The 12,821-nt window shown below is 45.8% G+C and overlaps 1 protein-coding gene across 1 annotated transcript in view; it reads left to right on the forward strand.

Moving 5' to 3' along the window:
* Positions 1 to 1,446: 1,446 nt before the first annotated feature.
* LOC139756618 (zwei Ig domain protein zig-8-like) overlaps positions 1,447 to 12,821 on the forward strand; it is a 111,056-nt gene continuing 99,681 nt past the window's right edge. Inside the window, exon 1 of the mRNA XM_071676273.1 lies at positions 1,447 to 2,290. The gene's annotated coding sequence lies outside the window, so the exon portion shown is untranslated. The remainder of the gene's footprint in view (positions 2,291 to 12,821) is intronic.

Below are 12,821 nucleotides of genomic sequence, written 5' to 3' on the forward strand. Positions count from 1 at the left end.
TGCCGGGAAGAGTTCCTAGCTGTAGAACTAACCATAGATTGATTAGGATGGAGAACTGGAGGAGAGGTTTAAGTTACGGAAGTTATTGGACACGCTTTTGGCTGAGGACCAGAGAGATCTATCAGGTGAAGAGGAAGACACATAAGCACAATTCTTTTCAATGAAAGCGTCGTTATTTCTCGCCATAACAGCTTTACAATAGAGATAAAGAGGAATGAGATTCAGAATGGGAATAGTTCTCATGGTCCATTATGGTCTGACTGTCCCAGTGTCCCCAACTTCCAAAACCCGTCTCTCCAGTCAACACTCCCAGGGTCTCTCCAACAAACCCCCTCCCAGCTAGTCCCTTCAGTCAACACTCCAAGGGACCCTCCATTAAACCCCTCTCATCTAGTCCCTCCAGTCAACACTCCCAGGGACCCTCCAACAAACCCCTCTCATCTAGTCCCTCCAGTCAACACTCCCAGGGACCCTCCAGCAAACCCCTCTCATCTAGTCCCTCCAGTCAACACTCCAAGGGACCCTCCAACAAACCCCTCCTAGCCAGCCCCTTCAGTCAACACTCCAAGGGACCCTCCAACAAACCCCTCTCATCTAGTCCCTCCAGTCAACACTCCAAGGGACCCTCCAACAAACCCCTCCCAGCCAGTCCCTCCAGTCAACACTCCCAGGTACCCTCCAACAAACCCCTCCCAGCTAGTCCCTCCAACAAACCCCTCCCAGCTAGTCCCTCCAACAAACCCCTCCCAGCTAAACCCTCTAGTCAACACTCCCAGGGACCCTCCAACAAACCCCTTCCGGACTCATCACCACACAACACCTGTCCCCTCAGTAAACCAGTGAGCCAGATTTGCATAGGTGTATCCCCAGCCAACCTGAGCGTAAAATGATGATAACAGAACTCACACTATGTCTTGACGTCTGGTCCAGCTGTACCCTTAACGAACTTAACTGCTGATTGCCATTAGATTCATCATGATACAGACATACGCTTGATTGCAAGGTGAAGTCATCGCTGGCGTTGCCCTTTCGATGATGAAGTCACAAACGAAGGAGTTGTTGGAAAGTCTCCTTTTGTGTTGTCATGCTTATGGATATACGATGAGGATCGATAGCTCATGTTTTAAAGTAATTTAACCTTCACTCATAACTACAGTCAGCAGATCTAGATTACCCTAATTTGTGATTTAGGAATCCTATATAAAATTTTTGGTTCCTTTAATGTACATAATCGTCACCGATCATCACTCTCGCTGTGTTGTTACAATTCTTTTTATTTACTGTTTATGTTGTTGTTGGGGGGAAGGGGGTTGGGTTGGTGGTGGGGGAGAGAGACCTGGCGTGACCTTATCCCATAGGTCTGGTGGAGGACCAATGGGGGAGCCGGTGCGACGGTGGTGCTGCCCCCCCCTCACGAACCAACTGAGCCAAGGGGCCAGTCGGGTGCCAGACAGCGTCAGGGGAAGTTGTGTCGCTCTTGACGCCTTATACTCGTTCACTCAACGTACTCGGGGCTGGCGCCCCCCACAACACTTGTGTTGCCGATGATCTTCTGTTGGTGTTATGGCTCAACCGTTTGTGTGATGAAGATCTAATCCAACAATCTACACTTATACAGTTGACAAATATATATATATATATATAAAGAAATGATAGTGTAATGGTTATCTGCTCACGTTCGTGTTGTCATGAAGCCTTGCATGAGATTTTCATGACGTTCATTGACCGCAAGTTTCAAAAGTTCTCAGACCGGTGGCGGCCAGACAGCTTATATCGCACTCCTCGAGCGTAAATAAACCAATACAAACTTGAGAACTTGGTCTTCCCAGCAGGAGGGTCTACGGGAGGCAGCCGCTGGCCCCCCAGAGACACAAACAAGACAGGGCAAGACTTCCCAGGGGAAAGGTGGTCGCCCCAGTGACGTGGGCCAGGCCAGGACCTGAACAGACCCAGTTTCTACGGAGGGCGGACGCCCCCAGAGACACAGACTGGGGTAAGGCCGGTTCCTACAGAGGGCGGGCGCCCTCAGATAAGCGAGCCGGGCGAGTGCCCCACGCCCGTAAAACCAGTCCCTTCGGAGGGCAGGTGCCCCCTCCCAGAGACAACACAAGGTCGGGCCAGGAGCAGTCCCCCGTGGAGGGCGGGCGCCCTCAGATCAGCGGGCCGGACAGGAAACTCCCAAGGACAAGTCCCTACGGTGGGCGGGCGCCACAGTTCACTAACTACCTGGAGATGGTGGCGGGCGTGCGGGCGTGGGCGGTGTGCTGCACCCTCACCCTGGCCACAACAGGTAAGACCTCAATAATCATAAGACGTCTTCTTTCCTCCTTGATGGTCCTTGATGGGTTCAGTTGATGACTTGGGCTTTACATAGAGAGTTACGCTCTAACAAACCCTCCCCATCTTGAACATATCATCTATACGACAACGTTAGGGCTTTAGTGAACATTAGATCGTAATGATGGCGACGGAAATAGACTGTTTGTGAACACTAGTACGGACGACTTCGTGGGAAAAAAAGATCTCGTGGAAAGTGTGAGGGTTTGACGCGACCTTTATCATGGACTTTGGTTAATACATCATCCACACACGGGACGGGCGGTGGCGAGCATTACTGACACGAGCTGTCCTCGCTAATCCTGACAGACGTAGATGAAATGTCGTCGAACAAGCTGCTTAGTGATTTACAACGGCAGTTACTCGTGGATGAATGTCATATCCAAATACCTTCCACCTTTATCCTTTCTTTCTCAACCTTCTCTTCCGCTTATATATATATATATACATATATACATGTGTGGTGAAGTGAAGGTTCTGCACTTATACACTTATACGGTGTATCACTTACAAGTGACACATTTGTATTGTATATATTATCTTAAAAAGTATCTGTACAATACGTTATCTATTTCCCTGCGTTAAACGTTGATCCCAGGCGATATGGCTGATGGAACATTACCGCCTGTCAACCCGGATCAAAACTGTAGAACGCGATCCTGAATTAGTCTCTGTTGTTTGTAGGTTCAGCCAGCATTCAGCACCTTCCTTGGGGCATCATCATCGCACGCGCATGTCCCAATGTCGTCATCATACTATTCTCTTCCTTCGTCAGGAAACTAAATGGAGATGGTGGAGTTGGTCATTTCAGTCTTCGTAAAGGTTTTCTCGCTGAAGGAGAGAAATAGTGTCAACAAACAGACGGTCCCCACCTGAGTGTGGTGGCTGTGTCCCAACAACAGAGACTAGATTTAATATAGCGTTCTATAGTTTAAATCTGGGTTGGCAGGCTAGAATGTTCCATCATTCAGATCCGCTGCGATTTACGTGTAACTCATGGAAATAAATGAATGACTGTAGAGACATTTCTAAAAGAAAATGTATTATGCATATATGTCACATAAAAGTGTGACGGACTAAAATATATACATATATGTATTGGAAAGGATCACAATTTTGCGCGTGATCAAGTATATTCCTATGAGTCCACGGGGGAAAATGAAACACGATAAGTTCCCATGTGCACATTCGTGTAATGATCACACCATCAGGGGAGACACAAGAGAGAAATATAAGAGTCAATCTCTTCGTTGCAGATCAACTGACTGTTATATTTCTCTGTTGTGTCTTCCCTGTTGATGTGATTATTACACGAAAGGGCACTTGGGAACTTATCGTGTTTCATTTTCCCTGTTGACTCATATATATATATATATATATATATATATATATATATATATATATATATATATATATATATATATATATATATATATATATATATATATATTATATATATATATATATATATATATATATATATATATATATATATATATATATATATATATATATATATATATATATATATATATATAATATATATATATATATATATATATATATATATATATATATATATATATATATATATATATATATATATATATATATATATATATATATATATATATATATATATATATATATAAATATATATATATATATATATATATATATATATATATATATATATATATATATATATATATATATATATATATATATATATATATATATATATATATATATATATATATATATATATATAATAACACAGCAGGGACAAAATGTATGGAATGTATCTACGAATTTTGGAATAAGTGATAAACCTGTCTTTAAAAATGTGCCAGATTGTAGTTATTGGGAAAGACATGAGAAGGTGGAGAGTTCCAGAGCCTTGAAGTGTAGAGAAAGACACAGTTATCAAAGCAGCCCACCTTTGAGTTGCCAACGACCACACACTAATTGTGAAGCAGCAGCTTGCCGAGTATTGCGTGGTCTCTCTCTCTCTCTCTCTCTCTCTCTCTCTCTCTCTCTCTCTATATATATATATATATATATATATATATATATATATATATATATGTATATATATATATATCGGTTCCCGTCTATCACTAACATTATCAACTCCTCAACCCCCATATCTCTACTCTGGTATCGACCCTGGCATCCTACGTCATCAACCAACAAAGGCTCTGGAAACATCAATAATGATACCGTTCCTTATCCATTTTCTACCCATTTTTGCCTATGACCACAAGAGACACAGAGAGTGTCACTGATATCTGTTTCTTTCCTTACACCTCGAAGCTTTGGAACTCTCTTACCTTCCTATGTCTTTCCCAATAACTATGACTTGGCACATCTTAGAAAAATAAAAAACAGGTTTTTACCTCGTCCAAAATTCGTAAATACCTTCCTTTGTCTCTTCTTCTTCCCATCTACCTCTCAATTAAGGCCTGGCCTTGATGTGGACGTTTTATCCGTAAGTAGAGCCACCAAGTCGAAAAGAAAAATTATAAGGTAATGGTGTGTGCTGGTGTGACTGGAAGTGCACACACCACAAGCACTGACAGTCACCAAGCATCCACTCCTGACCAGTGTTTCTGGTCATGAGTCAAGGATCATACCCCGTGCCCTTCAGGGCTGTCAAACACTCAGTGTTACGGCCAGCCCCGCGTCAGCAAGCCTCTCTGTGGGAGAACTCTGATACATCCCGAATGATTGATGATCATCTGTGTCATAGCCTGAAGTATGACCCTGGGGGACGAAGGCTGGGATGTGGTGTTAAGGCCGAACTGAAATATGCATTGGGTCTGTATCAGGTGTTGCTCTTTAATAGCTCGAGCACAACTGTGTGACTTAAGCATAGTGGGACGTCCCTTAGCCTTTGGGTTAAGATGATTTGGCCTTCGACCTGACGCGCAAGGGTTAGGTTTAAGGCTAGGTCATCATTTTCAAGGGCCGTGCCGTCGTGCTCAAGGGTTGTGCCGTCATGCTCAAGGGTCGTACCATCGTACTCAAGGGCTGTATCGTCGTGCTCAAGGGTCGTACCGTCGTGCTCGTGGGTCTTACCGTCGTGCTCAAGGGTCGTACCATCGTACTCAAGGACCGTATCGTCGTGCTCAAGGGCCGTACCGTCGTGCTCAAGGGTCATACCGTCGTGCTCAAGGGTCGTACCGTCGTGCTCAAGGGTCGTACCGTCGTGCTCAAGGGTCGTATCGTCGTGCTCAAGGGTCGTATCGTCGTGCTCAGAGGGCTGGTTTCAACCAATCAATCTACACCTCTGTAAAATTCATTGCGATGTCACCGCGTTTCGTTAACACCCACGAACCAGATACAGCAATTATTACTGTATGAATGATTATTCATTATTCATATTTCTATATGAATGATTATTCATTAGTACTAAATGAATAATAATTAATCATAATTAATCTAAAGTGTCGTGTTGCTGTAATCTCTTCCAAAGAAATGTGTCGTCTTTCAAAAAATTGTGTACCATTCCATATCTCTTTCTTCCCAACTCAGACAAAGTATGTGGAGCATTTCACAGAGTCTAAACACCTTAAAAAGTTTTGTCTGCACTGGGGGAAAAAAAAAAGAAGCCCATGACTTCAAAGGATATATTTACGATGAATCTAATTGCAATTGAAAGCTGGGAGTAAAAAGGAGCTTTGGATGGAAGCTTGGCTTATCAACCTGGCTAGAAATAGCCTGTGTGTCGCATCCTCGAACACGGTTCATCAACTTTATTCTGCGTACCGCCAACATACGCCTCTCTCGCGGCTCCTCCCGTGCTCATACAGTAATTTCCGTGACGGCTTTGACATCCTCGGCCCATGGATGACTGCTACCTCATAGACTCTACGCCTTGTCGTAAGATATCTGAGATCAGCAGAAAGGATTGTGTTTGGAGAATGTCCGGTCCTCACCCACCCTATGACAATCGAGAAGTGGTGTTCATAACGATAGGGGTAGATAGAAACATAGATAGATAGATAGACAAAAAGAGAAAGATAAGTAGATAGATACATAGATAGGTATATAGACAGATAGGAGTCTTAAGGCGATGATGTCTGAGGTACCACAGCAGTTTCAGTAGACACAACTGGTGTTCGGGTCTGCACACAATGGGTGACGGTGTAACGCGTGTGACATGCAGGCGTATCACACGTTACGGGGCATGCATAACACATGTAACGTGGGCGTAAAACGTGTGACACAGTGGTTTCTAAGTTCATCTTCTGAGAGGTCAGAGCAGCACAGGCCAGAGGTCACATACATTAGAAAGGTCACACGCTACACCCACACTCTCTCACCACCACACACCACAGCAGCACTCCCTCATCGCTACACACTACAGCAACACTCCCCCACCACTACACACTACACCAACACTCTCTCACTACCACACACTACACTAACACTCCCTCACCACCACACAATACACCAGCACTCCCTCATCACTACACACTTCAGCAACACTCCTCAACCACCACACACTACACCAACACTTCCTTATCACCACACACTGCACCAAGACTCCCCCACCACACACTGCACCAAAACTCCCCCACCACACCATCACACACTACACCAACACTCCCTCACCACCACACACTACACCAACACTCCTCAACCACCACACACTACACCAACACTTCCTCGCCACCACACATCGCACAAACACTCCCTCACTACCACACACTACACCAACACTTTCTCCTACAGCCACCTAGATATCATCCATCGCAACCTAAGAAGTCGCAAGCCCTCCGTTGGTCTCATCTTCCTTGACCTCACCAAACCATACGACCAAGTTCACCATCCCATAATAATGGATAAAGGTTCGAACCATGGCTCTGTGGAGAGGTCGCTAGCCACCACGGCCTTGCAGACCTCCACAGCGAGTGAATGTCGTCTGGCTGTGCTCCTCCCGAGGCACCATCTCTGATATCGAATCCTCCTTCCTGTGGCGTTGTTCCTCATGCCACTGAGACCATGGGGGGCCTTTGTGCTTCCTCATCCTCGTGGATAATGCCATGATGGACACGGCCGATGGTGGTGGTGCATCGACGAAGAACTCCCCCACCCAACCACCATTATTGTCAGCGTTGATAACAGCTCTCCCGGCAAGACGAGACGACCCCCTCCTCTACAACGCCCTTAACAACCTCCAAGGCTGGACCAGCGCCAACCATGTTACCATCAACTAAACCAGGACAGAAGTCATGTTCATCAGCCTCGTCTCCCAACCCACGTCCCGGGCCCCTTATGCCTCACTAGGACGCCAGTTCCATTCGATGATTTCAGTCCACCAAGCTTCACGGTAAAGTGAGATGGCAGGAGGAACACCACATCAGCACCGTCAACAAATCTATCAGCTTTCGTCTTCATATTTTACGTAAACTCGAGGCATTTTGCACTCCCCGCGCGGGGCAGAACTCCAAGACCATGCATAAACTTTGGTTCTCTCCAAACTCACTTATTTCTTCTCTATTGGTCTTCCATCCCGCACGCCAGGCAGAAGGAGCCGCAAGCAAAGTTGCAGAAAATGGTATGCAGAGACTGCCCTCCCCAACCCGACCCATTAAGAGAGACTCCTCAAACACAGAACCTCCGGATTCTTTCCGGTCATCATCCAGACCTCATCCAAACGTTCGGGAAGACGCTGTACCACATCATTCCCAACCCCCCGTTATCTCCTGCCACCAGAGATCCCTCGTACCCAGGGATGCAGTTCGCCACCAACCCTGCAAAGTCCCATCCCAGCCACAGTGAACATTAATCAGTGGACTGATACTAGAATGTGTATGTAATGACTGGTTAGCATACCATCTATACTATGGTATAGCCATAATGTTTGAGTATACTTTGTTTGTTTTGATCCTTTTTCTAGACATGATTTAATCAATTACCATTATTATTGTCACTATTGCTATTATCAATAGTTTTGTTATCATTATTATTATCATTATTATCATTATCATTATTATCATTATCATTATTATTATGATTATCATTATAATCATTATCGTTATCATTATCATCATTATCATCATTATTATTGTTATCAATGTTATCATCATTATCATTATTAAAATTATTATCATTAGTATTATTATTATTATTATTATTATTATTATTATTATTATTATTATTATTATTATTATTATCATTATTATCATTATCATTATTATTATCATCACTATTATTATTATCGTTACTATTATCATTATTACTGATACGTACACCTCCATCCACTCCATTACGGACTATGCCTGCCTCCATCCCCATCACATACCACACTCACTCTCCACCACACACCACACCTCTCCTCCAGCAAGCCAGCACCTCACTCTTGACCATGCAACAGATGTTCCTGCAGACCAAGACACGAAGACAAGAAACAGCAGACGTACGACCCTTCCTCCCTCCACCCTACCTCAGTATAAAGGCTTGGGGTCGTACAAATATCGTACGACTCCTCCCTCCCTCCTACCTCGGTATAAAGGCTTGGGGTCGTACAAATGTCGTACGATTCTCCCCTCCCTCCCTCGGTATAAAGGCTTGGGGTACTACAAATGTCGTACGACTCCTCCCTCCCTCCTACCTCGGTATAAAGGCTTGGGGTCGTACAAATGTCGTACGATTCTCCCCTCCCTCCCTCGGTATAAAGGCTCGGGGTCGTACAAATGTCGTACGACTCCTCCCTCCCTCCCTCCTACCTCGGTATAAAGGCTTGGGGTCGTACAAATGTCGTACGACTCCTCCCTCCCTCCTACCTCGGTATAAAGGCTTGGGGTACTACAAATGTCGTACGACTCCTCCCTCCCTCCTACCTCAGTATAAAGGCTTGGGGTACGTACAAATGTCGTACGACTCCTCCCTCCCTCCTACCTCGGTATAAAGGCTTGGGGTCGTACAAATATCGTACGACTCCTCCCTCCCTCCTACCTCAGTATAAAGGCTTGGAGTCGTACAAATATCGTACGACTCCTCCCTCCCTCCTACCTCAGTATAAAGGCTTGGAGTCGTACAAATATCGTACGACTCCTCCCTCCCTCCTACCTCAGTATAAAGGCTCGGGGTCGTACAAATGTCGTACGACTCCTCTCTCCACCCTCTCCCTCAGTATAAAGGCTTGGGGTCGTACAAATATCGACCATGATAGATAAAAATGGAGGAGTAGGTTGCCAAGTATACCGCCGTACGCTCTTTCCACCACAGCGACAGAACTCTGAGGCGTAATGGACTGTGAAATGCCACCATTTGAACGCTGGAGTTCGGAGGAAGGAAGGAACAATGAAGTGAAGAAACAGATATCCAGATCTAGGAATAGGTGTCGCTCTTGCTTATGATAGAATGAAAAAAAAAAAAAACACCCTCACTCTACTATTTTTTCTTTTTTTGGAAAATAGGACATCGGGAAAAATTGTGATGTGAACATAAAAGAAACATGTAATGTTGATCGAATTTTTCTTTTCTTTCATTTTGATTACTCGTAAATATCTTTAAGAAAATAAGATCTATATGAACTGTTTGGTTAATGTCGTGTTGTTTTCGATCATTTTTCAAGGTACAGAAAGATCTTGGTCATGTCTATCTATCTGTCTATCTATCTATCTGTCTATCTATCTATCTATCTATCTATTTATCTATCTATCTATCCATCTATCCATCTATCTACCTGTCTATCTATCTATCTAACTATATACATAATGTTCATAGGTGGACGTACTTCTTGTTACGTTATCAAGTCTCCTTTCCCTCCTTGCATCACGGGCGAACGCCAACGTATCTAAGGAACGTTCGGCCACCGTACATCCTTCTGTGGAACGTTCTGGCCAACGTAACGTCTTCCAACAGGAACGTCCTAGGCAACGTAACGTCTTCCAACAGGACGTTCTGGCCAACGTAACGTCTTCCAACAGGACGTCCTGGGCAACGTAACGTCTTCCAACAGGAACGTCCTGGGCAACGTAACGTCTTCCAACAGGAACGTCCTGGGCAACGTAACGTCTTCCAACAGGAACGTTCTGGGCAACGTAACGTCTTCCAACAGGAACGTTCTGGGCAACGTAACGTCTTCCAACAGGAACGTTCTGGGCAACGTAACGTCTTCTAACAGGACATCCTGGGCAACGTAACGTCTTCCAACAGGACGTCCTGGGCAACGTAACGTCTTCCAACGGAAACGTTGTGGGCAAAGTAACGTCTTCCAACAGGAACGTTCTGGGCAACGTAACGTCTTCCAACAGAAACGTTCTGGGCAAAGTAACGTCTTCCAACAGGACGTCCAGGGCAACGTAACGTCTTCCAACGGAAACGTTCTGGGCAACGTAACGTCTTCCAACGGAAACGTTCTGGGCAACGTAACGTCTTCCAACGGAAACGTTCTGGGCAACGTAACGTCTTCCAACGGAAACGTTCTGGGCAACGTAACGTCTTCCAACAGGACGTCCTGGGCAACGTAACGTCTTCCAACAGGACGTCCTGGGCAACGTAACGTCTTCCAACAGGACGTCCTGGGCAACGTAACGTCTTCTAACAGGACATCCTGGGCAACGTAACGTCTTCCAACAGGACGTCCTGGGCAACGTAACGTCTTCTAACAGGACATCCTGGGCAACGTAACGTCTTCCAACAGGACGTCCTGGGCAACGTAACGTCTTCCAACAGGACGTTCTGGGCAACGTAACGTCTTCCAACAGGACGTCCTGGGCAACGTAACGTCTTCTAACAGGACGTCCTGGGCAACGTAACGTCTTCCAACAGGACGTCCTAGGCAACGTAACGTCTTCCAACAGGAACGTTCTGGGCAACGTAACGTCTTCCAACGGAAACGTTCTGGGCAACGTAACGTCTTCCAACAGGACGTTCTGGGCAACGTAACGTCTTCCAACAGGAACGTCCTAGGCAACGTAACGTCTTCCAACAGGACGTTCTGGGCAACGTAACGTCTTCCAATAGGACGTCCTGGGCAACGTAAGAAAGGGCGTCTCTTCCGCTCTGCTCCGCCCGCCTCCTGAACACCGCCAGTCGAGAAAAAAGATATGCAGCATAAGCCAAGCAGATCATGATGTGGTAGGCGGCGCCTGTGTTAAAACATCCCCCGCTGGGGATTGAGATGATGTGGGGAGAAGAAGGGATGACTAGGGGGGAAAGATTAAGTTGGGAGGGGGGAAGACCTTGTTGAGTTGGAGGAAGACCTTGCTGAGTGGGGGGAAGACCTATTTGAGTGGGAGGAAGACCTTGTTGAGTTGGGGGAAGACCTTGTTGAGTTGGGGGAAGACCTTGTTGAGTGGGAGGAAGACCTTGTTGAGTTGGGGGAAGACCTTGTTGAGTTGGGGGAAGACCTATTTGAGTGGGAGGAAGACCTTGTTGAGTTGAGGGAAGACCTATTTGAGTGGGAGGAAGACCTTGTTGAGTGGGAGGAAGACCTTGTTGAGTGGGGGGAAGACCTATTTGAGTGGGAGGAAGACCTTGTTGAGTGTGGGGAAGACCTTGTTGAGTGGGAGGAAGACCTTGTTGAGTGGGGGGAAGACCTATTTGAGTGGGAGGAAGACCTTGTTGAGCGGGGGAAGACCTATTTGAGTGGGAGGAAGACCTTGTTGAGTGGGGGGAAGACCTATTTGAGTGGGAGGAAGACCTTGTTGAGTTGGGGGAAGACCTTGTTGAGTGGGGGGGAAGACCTTGTTGAGGGGGGGGAAGACCTTGTTGAGTTGGGGTGAAGACCTTGCTGAGTGGGGGGAAGACCTTGTTGAGTGTGGGGAAGACCTTGTTGAGTGGGAGGAAGACCTTGTTGAGTGGGGGGAAGACCTATTTGAGTGGGAGGAAGACCTTGTTGAGTGTGGGGAAGACCTTGTTGAGTGGGAGGAAGACCTTGTTGAGTGGGGGGACGACCTATTTGAGTGGGAGGAAGACCTTGTTGAGCGGGGGAAGACCTATTTGAGTGGGAGGAAGACCTTGTTGAGTTGGGGGAAGACCTTGTTGAGTGGGGAGAAAACCTTGTTGAGTGGGAGGAAGACCTTGTTGAGTGGGGGGAAGACCTATTTGAGTGGGAGGAAGACCTTGTTGAGCGGGGGAAGACCTATTTGAGTGGGAGGAAGACCTTGTTGAGTTGGGGGAAGACCTTGTTGAGTGGGGAGAAAACCTTGTTGAGTGTGGGGAAGACCTTGTTGAGTAGGGGGGAAAGACCTTTTGGGCGAGGAGGAGGAGGAGGAACTTTATGAAGTCATCCTTTGTACGTCAGGCGTTGGATATAAGGGTCATCAAGACGTGAAGGTCATCATGTCATTCTCCACACCATATGCCAGGTACACATAGTACGTCAAAGAAAATATGTGGGTCATATTTGCCTCCATTTAAAAAACCTTTTCTGATATTCACATTCGAATCCCCCGTGTAATTTACAGCCAGCGGGAATACTGTAAAATCATATATATATATATATATATATATATATATATATA

The sequence above is a fragment of the Panulirus ornatus genome, chromosome 22 (assembly GCF_036320965.1).
Source record: "Panulirus ornatus isolate Po-2019 chromosome 22, ASM3632096v1, whole genome shotgun sequence".
NCBI lineage: Eukaryota > Metazoa > Arthropoda > Malacostraca > Decapoda > Palinuridae > Panulirus > Panulirus ornatus.